Raw genomic sequence first — 17137 nt, forward strand, 5'->3', positions numbered from 1 at the left:
CACACTGTGACCATTTCCGCATTAGGAGACATACCTAGTTTTAGCCTCACTTTGGATTTCCTATGGATTCTGTGAGTTAACGAGTGTTTTCACATTTGGGCTTTCCTCCCCTTATTTCCCAGGCTGGAATTTGCAACATACTTTCTGCACTGAGTCTGATGGAGGCAGCCTCCCATCATGCTTTGCTCCTTTCCCTTTTTCAAAAATGTGATTTTAAAAAATGGTGCCTGCTTGTACCTTTGTTTTTGTTGTATCTTTGTTTTGTCCAACAATTCGGCACCCTTGATCACCGGAGCCAGTACCCGCTGGAGCTGTGGCAGCCAACCTGGCTGAGGGTCATATCAGTTCCGAGAAGGCCAGTGCAAAGCCTGCAAGAAATAGGACCGTACAGAATGTGTGCAAACCCAAGAAAAATAAAATGGCACGTGCAAAGCAGACAGCATGATGGTCTGGTCAGACCGGACCGCACAAACTCCTGGTGGACGAAGAGGAACTGAATTGCGAGGCTATGGTACAGACTGCCAGCATGAAAGGGTCAAAGAAACTCCAAGTGAAGGTCCAGATCCATAACACCCTATGCGACATGGAGGTGGATTCAGGCTCAGCATTTTCCATTGTGTCCAAAGACATGTACACACAGATCCAGAAGAATAATGGTCTGGCCCTCTCAAAGTTCCAGCCAGCGTTAACTGATTTTCAATGCTATTGAGTGCTGTTGCGTGGCTGTAGGAAGTTCTAAGTATAGTTCCACAACTAAGCTGGCCCAGTGTCACTGAGGGACATCAAAAAAGTCTCCATGGTTTCAATTGGTTTGATGGCTTGGGCATTCAGGTCACTGGATTGCATCAAGTGAGGCCAGGTGATTACAAAGATTTTTTTCAGAGAGTGCCTTGGTTTTGGATGGCCAGTTGGGCCAGTTCTGGGGTCCACCAGTGTCATTAAACCTAAATTCCTGCCTGGTGCCCATTCGACTTAAGCCCTGCAGGATACCCTTTGCTCTCCAGCACAAAATAAAGGCAGAACTGGACAGGTTGGTGATACAAGGTGTGTTAGAGATGTTGTATCATGCAAACTGGGAAATGCCCATTCTGACACTGGTTAAACCCAAAGATGATGTATGCATCTGTCCGGATTATAAATGTACAATAAATTGGCCACCAATAAATTGGTTTCCATGCATTCCTGGTCCCCATCATTAGCCATTTGCTGGCTTCACTCTTTGGGGGCTGGGTTTTTGCTGAATTGGACATCACAAGTTTACCAACAACTCACTGTGGACAAAGTGGCTGCAGAGGCACAGACTATTGTTATGCATAAAAAAGAAAAGTGAACCATTTACAATTCAGGGCCAGTATGGCCTCTGGTATTTTCCAAAATTTAATGGAAGACCTACAGAGAGGCCTACAAGGAGTTTTACCCTATTTGATGATGTTCTGATGATGGAGGTCTCTGACACCCATCTTCGACAATGTCTAGAGGGGGTGGTGGGACATTTAGCTGACACAGGACTCTGAGTTAAGAGGGATAAATGTGTATTTGGATTTCCATAGGTAGAATTTCTGGGGTTCCTTATTGATACTGAGGGTATTCAGCCAATGCCAGATAAACTGTGGGCCATTAGTGATGCCCTGACTCCCTGTTCTAAACAGGAGCTGCAGGCCTTTTTGGGGCTCCTGAATTTTTATAATTCCTTTTTACCCCATAAAGCATCAGTGGCTGAACCCCTCCATAGACTACTGGATAAACAGGCTAAATGGATATGGATGGGGCCCCATAACCATGCTTTTGTCAAAATTAAATAACTGCTCTCTTCCAGTTTGGTCCTGGTATACTCTACAGAGACATTGCCAGTAATTTTGACCTGTGATGCTTCCCCAAGTGTGCTTGGTGCAGTGCTTAGTCCTAATCACCTTTTACTCATGCATGCTAATGGCAGCCAAAAGAAACTATGTACAGATTGGTAGAGAGGCATTGGCCATAGTTTCAGCAGTGAGTAACCTGATGTTCTCCTGGCTGAGAATATCACCTCCTTGGTTCCTTCAGCCTTCTCAGACAGTACCAGATGTTTGGATTCCAATCTTTGTCAGCCACTGAATTCCCATTGTCCCTGTCTCCTGCTCTAGCCTTTTATTCCCACTCCTACTGTCATACCCTGCCTGGATCTTTTGGCCTACATTTGAGTGGACCTTCGCTCCCAAGAAGGTACCTGCTCCAGAGGCAGTCTTTATCCCCTGATAAGGTGAATGCTGACAGCCTTTGTATCTGCCTGCTGTTTAGCTGCTCTCAGGGTTCAGGTTACCAACTGCCTGGAGACAAAAATATTCTGTCCCCTTAATTACGGTTGCTAGCTCTAGGTTGGGAAATCCCTGGAAACTTTGGGAGTGGAGCTGGGAGTGGGCAGGATTTGGCCAGGGAGGAAACTCAGTGGAGTATTATGCAATTAGTCCATCCTCAAAAGCATTCATTTTCTTCAGGGGAGGTGATATTTGTCACCTGGAGATGAACTGTAAATCTGGGGGATCCTCAGGTTCCCATCTAGGGACTGGCATCCTTACTCTTAATTGGATGTTGTTTAGCAAGTGATGTTATTTACCTCTATACCATGACAAGTTCAGCTGTCTATTTTTACACATTAAACTTCTCTTAAAGAGACAGGATGTTTTCTCCAAGCCTGTTGACAACCATCCTCAGGGCCCAGTCATCTCCCTTCTCCTGGTAACTAAATTAATCCCCGTCTTGGAACACTTCCTGGGTTTCCATGCTGTACAACCTGAGCTGCTGGGATGTGTTATGTCATCAGCTGAGCTATATGAAATGTCTTCTATGGCAGCCAACATAACTTTTTCGCCAATGTGTGGGGTAAGATCCCTTTAAGAAGATATATTTTGGGACAGGAAAAATCTATTCCACAGCAGAGCAGGGAGAGGGATGCCAAAAAAGAGAACAGGAGAGTAACCTGGGATGGTCCTTAAATTGTTTCCTTGTTTGCTGTCTCCTGCCCTTTCCATAATATTAAGAACAACACACCAGCTAGTGTTTCTACATATGTTGGGATATGAAACAGGGAATGCAAAGTTCTCATGATCATCGTTTGAGTGTTTTAATGACAACATGAAGGAGAAAGATGTATGCAGAGTATTAATGACACTATAAAGCCTGAGTGGGGAATTCTGGGTGCTAAGCCAGGGCGTTTGCCAGAATACTGTAGGCAGTTGTCCACAGTACATGCCACTAAAGCAGGTGTGAGGGAGAGCCCCAGGGTGATCCGTTTGCCCACCAACTGTTTCCCTTATGAATAAAATATCTTTATAAGTGTTATTTTGTTTTGAATGTTTTCATTTGTTAACCAATATAAAAGTAATGAGGAGCACAGTAGGAAATAAAATGTACCATGAGCAATTGAAATACTGTATGCAAATACATAAACACTTAGCAGCTCATTTTGAAGCCATTAGCTTCCTTAGAGACATAATTTCTGTAGACCTGTTATCTATGTATTAAAAAATTGTCTAAGCAAATTGCCTAATATTTTTCTGTTATTTGATAAATCTGACTTACACAGTCCAATTTATGACAAAAATCACATAATCAGATTAGCACGTTGTTAAATGGATCTTTCTAGAAATCAAATTACTAATAATTAAATACCGTCAAGTCCCAACTGACTCGAGGTGGAATCTCGTGGGTTTCCAATGCAAGGGACAAACAAAACTCGTTTGCAGTTGTCTTCCATGGCGGTTTCCTAAGTACTAATCATGACCAGCTCTAATGATGAGTTCAGGCTAGTTTGGGCTTGCTGTGGAAATCAAGATATTAAAGTGCTTCTGAGGATTTACATCTGAGGACTCACATTTAACACTGTATTGCTGAACCCACTTTCATGACCTGAAGTCACAGCTTACAATCCACTTTCATGACAGTGATGTAGTGAATGAGATATGAGGTAGGTTGGTAGTTGTGTGCACGGTGAAGCAAGCTCCAGTACAGGCCATAATGTGTGGAGATGTAAAGATCCATACATAGTCCCATATTCATGCAATGCCTGTTGGAACACGTGAATTGGTGCAAGGTCTAACAAGAAGAAAGAAAAATGTGGAGACATCTTAAATTCCTATGAATTTGCTTGTTGTTTCAAAGCTGGGGGTGAGCCTTATTAAGAAATAAACTGTGTTAGGATTAAAATTTACATGCTTAGAGTCAGTATCCGGGTTGGAGTGTCAGGGAGACCCGGGGTCCAGTCCCCAGCTTGCTGGGTGAACTTGAGACAACCTAACCTTGGTGTTGTTATGAAGATTAAATGGAAGAGAGAATAATGTTGAAAGCCATATTAGGTCACCATTGAGAAGAAAGAAGGGTATAATAAAAATCTAAGTAAATGGGGATAATGAGGAGGTATATTGGCTCAACAAGTGTTATCCAAATTGGATCTCTCAAAGAGAATTGTGGGGAATCATGAATATAGTAAGAGGCTGGATAAAACAAGATCTTTTATACTAATTTTTGTGGGGCTGTTCCCTGGGAGAAATCCTTCTTAAATGAAGATGACAAGCTTACACTCAAGGGGATTTATTTAGGGTAGCGATCCCCAACCTGTGAGCCACGGACCACATGCGGTCCTTCAACTAATTGGAGGTGAGCCCCGAAGGACGCCTTCTCTCCCCCCCCCCGGCCCTTTACTTCATCTCCCCTAGCCCTTTACAACACACTTCATTGTTGTGGTGTGTCTGTATCTTATTTTGAAGGGATGTTTAAACATTACCATAACGATCAGAGAGCGCTAGGGCAGTGGTTGAGAGTAGAGGAGTAAACTACCCCCCCCCACCGGGCCTCAGTAAAAGGCGTTGAGTGGTCCCCGGTGAGTGGTCCCCGGCGTTGAGTGGTCCCCAGCAATAAAAATGTTGGGGACCACTGATTTAGGGAATATATTGGGGTACATTCAAAACACACGCAAGCAGAAACATACATATACTACGTTCTACAGGGGGAAAGGTTAGGAAAATACAGTACCAGTCCTGGGTCCAAGCTGCAAACACACAGGGTTGATGACATCAGGGGTGGAAAGGATGTCAGGTGTGGAAGAATATGCACACAATACACACACAGACCTTTGGGGTATGCAGGCTTCTATATAGAAGTAGATTTTCCTGTTCTGCACAGAAAAATCTGTCTGCAAAAGCACACTGAAAGTGCATTATCCAGTGTGTGCAGAATGGGCCTTGGCCTGCATTCCTAGGTTTGTTGAGGGGCCCTACTACATAGTCAGTCTCTGCCGGGCTGGTTTCTGTGGGTACCAACCTGCTCAGAGTCGTGTCATGGGCTTCTGTGCATGAAGATGTCTCTGTGTAAGGCACTCTTCCATTATGAGCTACCTTTATGGTAACACAAGTTCTCTGTCTTAAGGAATATCTAAGTGGCTTACAATCATCTTTCCCTTCCTCTCCACACAACAGGTGAGCTAAGTGAGGCTGAAAGAGCTCTGAGAGAACTGTGACTGAGAGAACTTGTTCACCCAGCTGGCTGCATCTGGGGGAGCGGGGACTCAAACCCAGTTCTCCAGATTAGAGTCTACCTCTCTTAGCCATTACACCATGCTGAATCCAGACAGAAAATCCAGTATCAAAGGAATGGCTGGTATCCCTTCTTCAATCCATGCAGACATTCTAAAGCAGGGATAGTCAACCTGTGGTCCTCCAGATTTCTATGGACTACAATTCCCATGAGCCCCTGCCAGAAAATGCTGGCAGGGGCTCATGGGAATTGTAGTCCATGAACATCTGGAGGACCACAGGTTGACTACCCCTGCTCTAAAAGATGGGTGGAGCCAAACTAATGGATGGTCTCAACCAGCCCAAACTCTTGCTTAAGGAATGTAAGGAGGAAAGATGGCTCTGTGCTCCTGGGGACATTCACAGCATGTGCAACTTATGAAGCTCTTTTCTTCTTCTTTCCACTCTAGGGGAGATGAATCATAGAGAAATAATAGCAAGGCCATTAAAGTTTGTTGCTACAATAGCATTTTTTTTACTGATCTCCTGAGCCCTAAAGCACTTTTTAAACTGTAAGGCCATTTCCTCTTCAGACTGTTTCTTTATGCAATAGGTTTCAAACATAACATTTAAAAAAAAAGGCACATACTCTCTCTTTTTACAAATGATGGTTATATTTGGCTGATTTCCAATTATGTAATATTTTCCTTCTGAGGGCTTCTGGCAGATTACTCCAGGAATACACAGAGATGGGGGGAAATGATCAGGAGCTCACAGAGGCATGAAATAAATGATTGTTACTGCTTGCCATGTCCTTTGCTTGAATAAATAATTCATGTCATGGAGAGAGTAATAGTCATTATTCTCCATATGCAAGTCAGCCAGTTTGCTACATCATGTGTAGTTTCATTCTTAGTAAAAGGAAGGATTTTCTGTATGTCTATCTGTAAATGTTTCTCGGGGGTAATAGGAAATAGAAACTAGTGTTAATCTTTGTCTGCTCATCCAATAACCATAGAATTATGCTCATATCTTTCTCAGTAAGATAACAATGGAAAGAAATTCCTTTCTCACTTACCTAAATACATAACAAGGCTTTTACCCAGTGTGGTCATGTGAAGCATTCTTTCAAATAAAAACAGCATAATACTAACATTGTAAATTATTATTATCATCATCATCATCATCATCATCATCATCATCATCATCATCATCATCATTATTATTATTATTATTATTATTATTATTATTATTATTATTATTATTATTATTTGATTTATTTCCTGCCACTCCCTACAGGCTCGTGGCGGGTAACAATAGTCTCAAAATCCCCCATTAAAACCCCCGTTAAAAGATTATAAAAATACCCAACACGGCGGAAAATACCACTCTCCCCTACCTGAACAAGGGCATTGGGGGATGGAGAGTGATGATGATTACTTCAAACCTCCCAGGGGGGCAATGTACTTCCTTGCCAATCCCAGCCTCAACCATAGACCTGGCGGAAGAGCTCCGTTTTACAGGCCCTGCGGAACGCTGACAGCTCCTGCAGGGCCCGCACTCACCCAGGAGCTCATTCCACCAGGTGGGGGCCAGGACAGAGAAAGCCCTGGCCCTGGTTGAGGCTAGGCGTGCTTCTCTGGGGCCGGGAATGATCAGTAGGTTTTCTCCCGCAGAGCGTAGAGCCCTGCAGGGCACATAGGGCGACAGGCGGTCCCTCAGGTATATGGGTCCCAACCCGCGTAAAGCCTTAAAGGTTAAAACCAAAACCTTGAATCAGACCCGGACAGCAATTGGCAGCCAGTGCAGCTGCCTCAGCACCGGCTGGATGTGGGCCCTCCAAGGTGTGGCGGTGAGGACCCTAGCAGCTGCATTTTGCACTAGCTGAAGTTTCTGGATCAAGGACAAGGGCAGGCCCACGTAGAGTGAGTTACAGAAATCTAATCTGGAGGTGACTGTCGCATGGATCACTGTAGCCAGGTGGTCAGGGGACAGGTAGGACACTAGTAGCCGGGCCTGGTGAAGGTGGAAGAATGCCTGGCCCGCTACTCTCTTGACCTGAGCCTCCATAGTCAGGGAGGCATTGATGGACACCCCCAAATTCCTGGCTTGCGGCGCGATGGTAAGTTACACTCCCGCCAAGGTGGTAAACACGCTTCCTGTTCCTGCCCCCTTCTTCCCAGCCACAGGACCTCCATCTTGGAGGGGTTGAGTTTCAGGCGACTCTGATGAACCGTTCTGTCACTGCTTCCAAACATCTGGCAAATGGTTCTGGGGGGGGGAGTTCGGATGGCCGTCCAATAGGAGATAGAGCTGGGTGTCATCAGCGTACTGATGGCAACCCAGCCCGAAGCTCCGCACCAGCTGGGCCAGAGGGCGCATAAAGATGTTGAACAAGGTGGGGGAGAGAACCGCACCCTGGGGGATCACCCCGCAAGGGAGTCTATAAGGACGTAAGAACTCTTCCCCCACCGCATTTTTACTACAGCGGGCTTGAAAGCTAGTGGTAGGATAAATTTACATAGATAAAACTACAATATTAGGGGGGGGGGGAACGTGATGATTAGAGTTTTAGCTCTGGTTACGCAATTTGGACTTTATTTTCCTAGCAGTGAGAACAAACAGTGCAACTCTATTGGTAATACAGGCATCAATATCTGACAATAGAACAATCATGTTTTCAGTTGTTGAGAGACCCGAGGTGGTAGGGAGTATTCTTTTGATAAACTAGCTTCTTGTTTCATCATAGAGGGGGCAGTCCATTACATAGTGTGTGAGGTCCTCAATCACTCCCCTATCATATATATAGGTGCATTCAGATAGAAATGTCTTTTGTTAAGGTTACATTGTAGAATCATAGTATCATAGAGCTGAAAGGGATCAGCTTAAAGCATGTATGATAGGTGTCTCTCCAGCTACTGCTTAAAGACTGCCAGTTAGGGGGAGGTCACCACCCTGAGCCATATTGGAAGAGAGGTATTAAAAATTTAAGAAATAATAAATAATAATATTAGGCAGCGGATTCCACTGCTGAATTACTTTGTGAAAAAATTATTGCTGATATATAGCTGGCACTGTTCTACATGTAGTTTTATAATATTTTATGGGTTTTATTGTTATGTAAACTGCCTTGAGTCTTTCTTAAAGGGAGTGATGGTATATAAAATAAAGTATAAATACATAAAAATAAATAGTTTAAACCCATTACTGCAGGTTCTGTTGTCAACAGGACTCACTCCCTGCCCTCCTCCAAATAACACCTTTACAAATCCTTAAATAAAGCAATCATTTCACTTCTCTTCCTCTTCCTCTCCAGGTTGAACATTCCCAAGTCCCTTAGTCTTTCCTCATAGGGTTTGGTCCCCAGGCCCTGTTGCTCTCCTCTGTAACCTCTCAATTTTGTTCACATCCAGGACTATGACATCTTGTGATTTTGATGTGGTGCCTCTGTCGATACAGCCAAGGACTACATTTGCCTTCTTTTCCACTGCATCACACTGTCTGCCCATATTTAGCTTATGTACCCTAAGATCTCGTTCATACATACTGTGTGTTCTCTGTGTTCTCTTGTTGCTCTCTTCATGTCTATTCTTGCTTACATTTAAAAAATCTGCACAATGGACATTATTTTTCCTAGGATCTTTTTTTTTCACCTTAAAAAAGCCCTGCTCATTTAATGCAGTATGGATAATGTGGTTGGAGTGTGTATCTGCCTGTCAAAAGGGGACATAGGATTTGAAATCCCATATGCAGATTGCCAAGGAGTGTAGTCCTGTGTAGTGGTTACAGGTCTCCTGTAAGGCAAGACAGGGTTGCTAGCATAGCCTTGAGATATGTTGGAAGATTCTGAGAGTAATATCTAGAGAGAGTTGTGCATATGGAGGATGCAACATCATTTTCAGGTAACAGTCTAAGGATTCCCCATAATTTATGTGACAAAGGCCATGGAAATGTTGAGACTGGGAGAACTAGTGGGGGGTTTGCACACTCAGGACAAGACAATTGTTAACTTTATAGGATGTTCTTCCCTGCAAGCAGGCTTGGGGTGGCTTACAATGCATCAGTAGTTAAAAGAGCAATAAAACATTGTTAAAACATTGATTAGCATGGTGGTAATATGCCAATGAAGACTCGACTCAGTTCTGGCTTTGAATGGCTGCAGCTGCTTTATTATTGTGCCAACCACGAAACGGGGTTGGCCTAGCACAATAGGAAGCCTGACCCATCAGCCGTTTAGCTGACCACCCAAGGATCCATGGCTGCCATGAAATGCACTCTACCCCAGCCAGGAGAGCAGGTCCTCTGCATCCAGAGTCCCTCAACATGGAAGCAACCAACATGGGGGCCACCAGGCATCCACCTCATCCACCTCATATTGGATTGCTTGGCTACAAGGGCCTGGCCTCCCAGCTGGGTAGGCCATACTCGCGTGTCAGCCAGTTCCCTTAAGGAGACTCCCAACCCCCAGGGAGTCCAATACGCAAACTGAACTCCCTGCCAACAGGCTTCTATCGTGCCTAAATCTCAGCTCCAACAGATATAACATAATCACAAAGAACCAACCATAACGCGAAACATATACAGGGTGGGAGGGCGGGTCACTGTTCAGCCACATGTGCGAGAGAGGCCGGGCAGCGCATGTGGTTCTTGATATAGGCACACACACAAAACTGCGTGCATGCTCACGGAGGCCCTCATCGTGGCATCGTGGCCGCCCCCATCTGCATCAAAGGCAGCCGAGGTAAGTCTTGGCCGCTAATTAGTTTAAAAGTGGTACATCGCCCTTCCATGTTGTAATAGTTCAGCTGATTTCCTATATTTCTGGTCATGTGGTGGGTAGATCTTTTCAATGCAGGGAATACTCAGAGAGTATGGATTTTTAGGGAGAGGGAGGGAAGCCTATACCTGTTATCTGTTTTTGTCCTGGCCTCAGCTGTAAACTTGATGGAAGAGCTTTGTTTTGCAGGTCTTGTGGAACTTCATTAGTTCCATCAGGGCTTGGTGTCAGTGGGTAGCTCATTCGACCAGGCAGGAACCAAGGCCAAAAAAGCCTAGGCCGACTCAAGGCCACTTCTCTCTCAGTAGGATAACAATGAAGTCATACATTAAATTTTAATGAATTTTAACTATAGGAGAATTGTTACTCTTTTAAAGTACAATGTACTACCCTCTGCTGTTCTTGAGGCTAAATTTAGATCCTTTCAGAAAAATTGCCTATGTGGATCAGAAACCCTAGGATCAATAGAACATGTTTTCTTTGACTGCAGACTTTACCATAAAATCAGAGAAGTTCTTATTAATCCCATTCTTGTTTCTTTTTCTGTTCAAAGTAGAATTGTTCTTTAAATTACCATATGTTAGCTGATAAACAGACGCTGACATGGTAGGCTGCCAATATTGTATGAATCAGTTTTTCTTGATTTGGTCAATGACCATAATAATAAATATGAATACAGTTTCAAGCCAACTGGCATCAGGTGGTAGTGACAATCCAATCAGGACACATTCTCTCTGGAGCCCTCTAAAAAGGCTACATCATCACTCCTGCCGCCCACTCCCCATTCTGTAGGCCATAGGTTCTCAACATGAGCTAATTATCACATTCCTAACTCTGTCCTTGAAGATGATAAGAGCCATGTGGACAGAGGCCCATTTAGCTCCTTAATATCCACATTAACTCTTGGATGCTTTCAGAGCTGCTTTGCTTCACAAATATGATCTTCAGTGCCTCTTCCTTTCCTGAATCCAGCTCGAACTTCTGGCATGTCTCATTCCATATATGTTAACAATCTTTGTTGTATGATTTTGAGCATCATCTTACTAGTACAAAAAAGTAATGCCAAGGTCTGATCATGGCTGCAGTCTTTGATGTCTCCTTTTGTTGGAATTGGAGTAAGGATTTTTTCCAGTCTGTGGATCATTGTTTTGTTTTCATATTTGTTGGCATATTTTGTTAAGATTTGGAAGGACTGCAGTTTTGTGATTTGAAATACCTCTACTGATATCCCATCTACTTCTGGTGATTTGTTTCTCCCAGTTGCTTTGATTTTTCTTTGAAGGAATCTGTCATCTTTCATCTCTTCTGTATAGGTTTTCAGTGTATCATTCTTTGTTTCTTTATTTTGTCCTGTTCAATTGGCATATTCAATTAAATACATATATACATTAAATAAATACACAATTTTAATATTGCTTGAAATGGTGGAAGAGAGCAATGCGCTTTCCAGCCTGTGTAGGAGCTGAGGATCAAATCCAGCTCACACATTAGAATCCACAGCGTTTAACCATTCCACCAATCTGTACAAATTGCCATTGCCTTAAAGAGGTGTAACTAAAGCACAGGCAGAAGAAGCTGTTGCAAGAGGATGGAGTAAGTCTTGTTGACTTGTTCATTGACTGTTAGGGGGATTCCTTTCCTTTAAATTTGGAACTTGTGTCCGATTGCTTCTTAGAGCAATCCAAGAGGGAGACACTCAGGTATTTCCTACTTGAAGTGCTTGTTGTGCGGTTAACAAGATATGCTATTTGAGAAGGAATAAAAGCTTTTGCCTTCTGTGTTCTCTCGCTCTCTCTCTCTGAATGTGTGTGTGTGTGTGTAGAGGGGAGTGCTACACAGCCCACTGATGTCTGCAGTCTGGAGGGGAGCTTTCGTTCTGAGGGTTCTCCAGGTCCCATCTGGACGCTGGTATTCCTGACCAGTGGTAGCCTCCTGCTGGGACCTGGAGATCTCACTTCTGGGGTTTCTCCAAGCCTGAAAAATATTTCAGGGGGTTCTCAATGGTAAAAAGCTGACATAGAGGCAGTAATTGAGAATTATTTGATGTTTATTGTTATTAGCAATTACTGCCACCCAGCATTTCTCTTTGTTTCCCCATGGGATCCAGGGCTTTTTTCTAGGGGGCTGACTTCTGTAGCCTGGAAGTGACCTGCAATTACAGCAAATCCCCAAGTCCCAACTTGTCTGCCAAAGAGTTCCCCCCTTCCAAGCAGACCTTTTCATCTCCAGGAGCCTGAAGATGAGTTGTCATTGTAGACTCCCCCTCCAAAACAGCCATTTTTCCCTTGGGAGCTGATCTCTATAGTTCAGTTTCAGGAGATTTCCTGGCTGCGGGTGGAGCTTGGTGACCCCTGGGTCAGGAAAGTTCCTTGAGGTTTGGAGGTGGAGCCTCAAGAGTCCAAGGATGGTCAGGAGTTTTTGCCATGTAGCCAGCCCCCAGGAAGGCCACAGTACAAGTTTGCATCCTAGCATCCATTGTATTCCTGGGTACAATGGGCTTTGCCTCTAGTCAGGTTTTAAAGCATGCTCCTCACTCAACTAAGGAATCCAGTAGCTAAATTCCTCTGTTCAGTGTGAGCAGGGACCCTTTATGCACGGCGGCAGCTATTCTACCCTGCCGCTGTGCCGTTGCAGCAGGGCAGGATGCTATTCCACCCTGAATGAACAAGGGTGGGGCCTGCATGGCTGCCCTGGTGTAGCACACGCGCATGCACTTTGTGCCGGGGCCAGAGGAGTAAGCGGCAGGGGGGAGGTGGGCTAGGGGGAGTGGGGGGGCCGGGCCCCCTCCACATGTTTTGGTGGGGGCAGGGGGATGCCTCTGCCGGCTCCATAGCTCCGTGGAGCCTGCAGGGGTGTGCAGTATCCCTACAGGGACACCGTAGGTCGGGGCTGGGTGGGCCAAATGGCCCGGCATTGGCAATTATGCACAGCGCTGGCCCACCCCAGCCAATGCAGGTGCCCGCAGAATCAGGAAGCTGTGGAAGTTCCCGCGTTTCCATAATGCAGGCCTTCCGTGGCCCTGGGGCGTTCTGGGCCCTGGATGGCGTTGATGTCGGGCATAATCGGGGATTTTACCCAAAGCCCTGTCATCACCACTTCTGGCATTCCGGCCTGTGTATAATGGGTCAGGGAGAGAGGGTGGCTCAGAGCCTAACACCAAAGACCCATAAGGGAAGATGAATTCACAGTCATGAGTAAAGAAATGAATATGCTCTGCTAGTTGGCTTTTAACAAGTTCCCTACCTGTCTGCAAACAGCCAACAATCAAAACAGCATCAAACAGAACTGAGAATATATATAGCTTTCTGATCCCATAGAGAAGAATGGAAACTCTGTTACCGGCAGCCAGCAGTGCCTGTTAAGCTTTGGATGGGTCATATTGGTGTTTCCAAGGCTGGAGCATTCCAGCCCCCCCCCCCCCCGCCCCATTGCCTTGGAGTTTTAGAAACTGTTTGAGTGGAGACAGTCTGTCTGAAAATGTATTTATTCACAAGCCCCTATAAACAGTGCCAAAGATTATGTAATGATCTTGCAAGTTGCTTTTCCAAGACCACAGACTGGCTAACATCCATGACAAACTTTAGTTAATAAGCTGTTTTGTTCTCATCCCTACCCATTCCTTCCCCCAGAATGCTGTGTATTTAATTTTAAAAAATATAATTATTCCAGGTCAAGTTCAGCTTCCTTCATTATAAAAGCAATACTGATATCAGCCCAGCAAATGTGTTTTGTTGGGGAACGGTCTAGCATGGCAGAACCGTTTGATCATTCTAGCTTTTCCTTTTCCCTTGCTAGAATGGAGTAACATCAAAGAATGCTTTAACTTGAATCTTTGACTGTATAATGTGCTGCACTCCAGCTTGTCATGCATAAGGCTGAGTCATACTTGTCAAGAATCACAGGGAGTTTTATAGTCTTTGCAACCAACATCAATGAATTAAATAGGTTAGAACAAATAATGTGAAGAGGCTAATGATGAGCGACAGAAGAAACAGATTTAGTGATTCCTGTTAACAAGACAAGAATCAGGTATAGTAAGTATCCTTGAAATTTGACATAGCACAATTTGTTAACTCTGCAAACATCTGAGCATAATATCAAACACCTCTTTTTTAAATTTATTGATGCATCTTTCTGATGTTTCTCATAGTACACAAGCAACTTGATTAGTATCACGTAGCAAATATTGTTAGCTTGTTAAGGCATTAGAGGAGGAAAAGTTAATTCTAATGACTTCTATTTCTGTTTCTTTTCACAGCTTTCTGCCTTGCAAGAAGTTTCCGGTCATCATCTGTCACATAATTATTGTCCACATTACACTACTAATTCTAATTGACTGCATGCAATAGGGGAAAGATGAATTAGACACAGGTTATCACCTTATAGATTTCTGTAACTCACTCTACACGGGCCTGCCCTTGTCCTTGATCTGGAAATTGCAGGTAGTACAAAATGTGGCTGCTAGGGTCCTCACAGGAACACCGTGGAGGGCCCATATCCAGCCTGTGCTGAGGCAGCTGCATTGTTTGCTGGTTGCTGCCTGGATTTGGCTCAAGGTTCTGGTTTTGACCTTTAGGGCCCCCCATGGTCTGGGACCCACATACCTGAGGGACTGCCTGTTGCCCTATGCCCCCTGCAGAGCCTTATGCTCTGTGGGTTCAAACTTACTGGTCATTCCCAGCCCCAGGGAAGCACTCCTGGCCTCGACTAGGGCCAGGGCCTTCTCGGTCCTGGCTCCTACCTGGTGGGAAGAGCTCCTAGGAGATCTGCAGACCCTGCTGGAGCTTCTGGAGTTCTGCAGGGCCTGCAAAATGGAGCTCTTCCACCAGGTCTGTAGTCGGAGTGCTGGTGGGTGTACATACACAGGCACGGAGCTCCACACCTGTGTGTGTGCGCCCGCTGGCTCCCCTCCCCCCCGTGGTGTGGCATTGGCTGCGCCAGGAGAGACTGGTTGCTTCAGGCGCCAAAGCGCCCAACCCTAGTTGAGGCTGGGGTTGTGAGGAAGATCGTTTTGGGCTCCCCTCCCAGTGTTAGGCAGCAGTTAGACCATTGCTACTTTTGCCCCCCCCCCCTTTCCAGCCCCCATTAGAGGCTGGTTGGGGGTGGGAAGTTTGAGTAATTACCACCATGTTGTTCCAGTTGTTGTATGATTTTGTGGTCCTGTTTTTTAATGGGGTTTTATTGGGGGTTTCATTGGACATTTTGTAACCCGCAAGCTGGCCTTGGGAGTGGCAGGAAATAAATATCCTATATTTTGAAAGGAAATTAGCATATTTCAGAGGTTTGTGGACAAAGTCCTTGTGGGATGCCACATATTAGTATTAGCTTTTATAGATGACATCATTATGTTCAGCCTCATTATGTTCAGCCTCAACCCCCCCCCCCCAAAAAAAATACATGGAAATGGTGCTGCCAACAGGCAAGAATGAAAGGTAATCCAGTTTAAGGCCTATGAGCTTTTAAGAATAATATTATCTCAATTGCATTATGGGAAACACCAGCCAATGAACTATTGTGTTCGTGCTCCCGAAAAGCCCCTTTCCCTTTAAAAACTGTTTTTTTTTAAACCCCGAAAACACCAGTAGCAACGAGTATTTGTTCATTCGATGTCTCAAGACCTTTTTCTCTGGCGTAGGAGCCGGTGCTTAATCATTTACACGCTCTTCAAGCAAACACCCCCCCCCCCCATGGATGCAATTTCTGGGTGAAATTATGGGCAGTGTCGAACAGGGGGCTGTATTGTGCTTCAAAACTTTAAAGACAATTGCAGAAGGGAGCTTTGTTTTACTGTTAAGCACTTCTGAATAGCTTGTGGAGGGACTTCAGCTGAAGAAGTCATGCTTATTAGTTGCTTTCGCCGGTTTAAGGGGGGGAAAATGGCGATCGTGTCTCCGGAAGCTTGGGGGTGAGAGCTAGGGAGGAACCTACCGCTATTTTGAGAATGCACATTTCTTTCGCTGATGTGTTGTGGCTTGTGCTCAGAAGTGTAATGGTTTTTTCAGGGGGAATCCACTTTTCTGGGGGCCATTCTGCACGAGTTAAAAGTAGCAGAAGGCTTGCATATGGTAAACGCTACAAACATGACGTTCCGCATGATGTCACACACAATATGCAACACTCCTGCAACAGTTCCGCAAAAAAAATGATTCATTGTAGCGCTTCTAGGGAAATCGGGAAAAGTGGATTTACCCTGCGGAAAGTGCTACACTCTTGTGAACAATCTGCAACACTAGCGAAAAAGACACGTGCATTCTCATTGTAGCGGTTCCAACAAAGTCCCTCCCCCTGGCTCTCTCCTTTGAACTTCCAGCAAAGCGATCGCCAATTTTTTTTTTCCCTTGGAGTGAGCGGGGAAAGCAATGAACCAACGAGGCTTGATTCACACAGCGAGGCTTCTCCGGCTGCAGTCCCTCCACAGAAGTGCTTTAAAGCTCCCCTAAATCCCCAAGAAATGAGCCTCTTGTGGCGCAGAGTGGTAAGGCAGCCGCCTGAAAGCTTTGCCCATGAGGTTGGGAGTTCAATCCCAGCAGCCGGCTCAAGGTTGACTCAGCCTTCCATCCTTCTGAGGTCGGTAAAATGAGTACCCAGCTTGCTGGGGGGTAAACGGTAATGACTGGGGAAGGCACTGGCAAACCACCCCGTATTGAGTCTGCCATGAAAACGCTAGAGGGCGTCACCCCAAGGGTCAGACATGACTCGGTGCTTGCACAGGGGATACCTTTACCTTTACTTTTAAATCCCCAAGAAGTCACAGGAAAAAATCGCTTCCTTTCTAGCGATTCCTGCGAGACCGGAAACCTGTGGGGAACGAATGAAACGCTACTGGATTCCACTACAAATGCAGGTATGTAGAATGCCAAGATTCCACTATTTA

General features: G+C 45.0%; 1 long non-coding RNA gene across 1 annotated transcript in view; it reads right to left on the minus strand.

Annotated features, from left to right (window-relative positions):
* Positions 1–246: 246 nt before the first annotated feature.
* The window catches only part of LOC143844241 (uncharacterized), a 52307-nt gene continuing 35416 nt past the window's right edge, over positions 247–17137 (minus strand). Inside the window, exon 3 of the long non-coding RNA XR_013233887.1 lies at positions 247–368. This is a non-coding gene — a long non-coding RNA (uncharacterized LOC143844241). The remainder of the gene's footprint in view (positions 369–17137) is intronic.

Source organism: Paroedura picta, chromosome 9, assembly GCF_049243985.1.
Source record: "Paroedura picta isolate Pp20150507F chromosome 9, Ppicta_v3.0, whole genome shotgun sequence".
Taxonomy (NCBI): domain Eukaryota; kingdom Metazoa; phylum Chordata; class Lepidosauria; order Squamata; family Gekkonidae; genus Paroedura; species Paroedura picta.